A 1,743-nucleotide genomic window follows, 5' to 3' on the forward strand; every position below is an offset into this window, starting at 1 on the left:
AACCCAAAGTTATCAAAAAAGACAAGGAGGGACACTTCATACTCATCAAAGATAAAGTCCTCCAAGAGGAACTCTCAATTCTGAATATCTATGCTCCAAATGCCAGGGCAGCCACATTCATTGAAGAAATTTTAGTAAAACTCAAAGCACACATTGCACCTCACACAATAATAGTGGGAGACTTCAACACACCACTTTCACCAATGGACAGATTGTGGAAACAGAAACTAAAAGGGGACACAGTGAAACTAACAGAACTTATGAAACAAATGGTTCTAACAGATATCTACAGAACATTTCATCTGAGAACTGAAGGATATACCTTCTTCTCTGCACCACATGGTACCTTGTCAAAGTTGACCATATAATTGGTGACAAAACAGACCTCCACAGATACAAAAATATTGAAATTGTCCCATGCACCTATCTGATCACAATGAAGGCTTACCTTCAATAACAACATAAATATTAGAAAGCCAACAGTCATGTGGAAACTGAAGAACACTCTTCTCAATGATACCTTGGACAAGGAGGAATAAAGAAAGAAATTAAAGACGTTTTAGAGTTCAATGAAAATCAAGCCACAATATACCCAAACTTTTGGAACACAATGAAAGGACTTCTTAGAGGGAAACTCATAGCTCTGAGGGCCTCCAAAAAGAAATTAGAGAGAGCACACACTAGCATCCTGACAACACACCTAAAAGCTCTAGAACAAAAAGAAGCAAATTCACCGAGAGGAATAGATGGCAGGAAATAATCAAACTCAGGGGTGAAATCAACCAAGTGGAAAAAAGAATAACTACTCAAAGAATAAAGTAAATGAGGAGCTGGTTCTTTGACAAAATTAACAAGATAGATAAAATCTTAGCCAGACTCACTAGAGGACACATGGAAAGCATCCTAATTAACTAAATCAGAAATGAAAAGGGAGACATAACAACAGATTTTGAAGAAATCCAAAACACCATCAGATCCTTCTACAAAAGGCTATTCTCAACAAACCTGGAAAACCTGGATGAAATGGACAAATTTCTAGACAGATACCAGGTACCAAAGTTGAATAAGGATCGAATTAATGATCTAAACAGCCCCATCTCCCCTAAAGAAATAGAAGCAGTCATTAATAGTCTGCCAACGAAAAAAAGCCCAGGACAGATGGGTTTAGTGCAGAGTTCTATCAGACATCAAAAGAAGATCTAATTCCAGTACTGCACAAACTATTCCACAAAATAAAAGCAGAAGGTACTCTACCCAAATCATTCTATGACTCCACACTTACTTTTATACTTAGACCATAGAAAGACCCAAGAAAGCTAGAGAACTTCAGACCAATTTCCCTTATGAATATTGATGGAAAAATACTCAACAAAATTCTCGCTAACTGAATGCAAGAACACATCAAAACAATCATCCATCCTGACCAAGCAGGTTTTATTCAAGGGATGGAGAGATGGTTTAATATATGGAAAACCATCAATGTAATTCATTATGTAAACAAACTCAAAGACAAAAACCACATGATCATCTCATTAGATGCGGAGAAAGCATTTGACACAATCAAACACCCATTCATGATAAAAGTCTTGGAGTGATCAGGAATTCAAGGCCCATTCATATCGATGATAAAATCAATCTACAGCAAACCAGTAGCCAACATCAAAGTAAATGGTGAGAAGCTAGACACAATCCCACTAAAATCAGGGAGTAGACAAGGCTGCCCACTTTCTCCCTATCTATTCA

This window comes from Mus caroli, chromosome 7 (assembly GCF_900094665.2).
Source record: "Mus caroli chromosome 7, CAROLI_EIJ_v1.1, whole genome shotgun sequence".
Classification (NCBI taxonomy): Eukaryota; Metazoa; Chordata; class Mammalia; order Rodentia; family Muridae; genus Mus; species Mus caroli.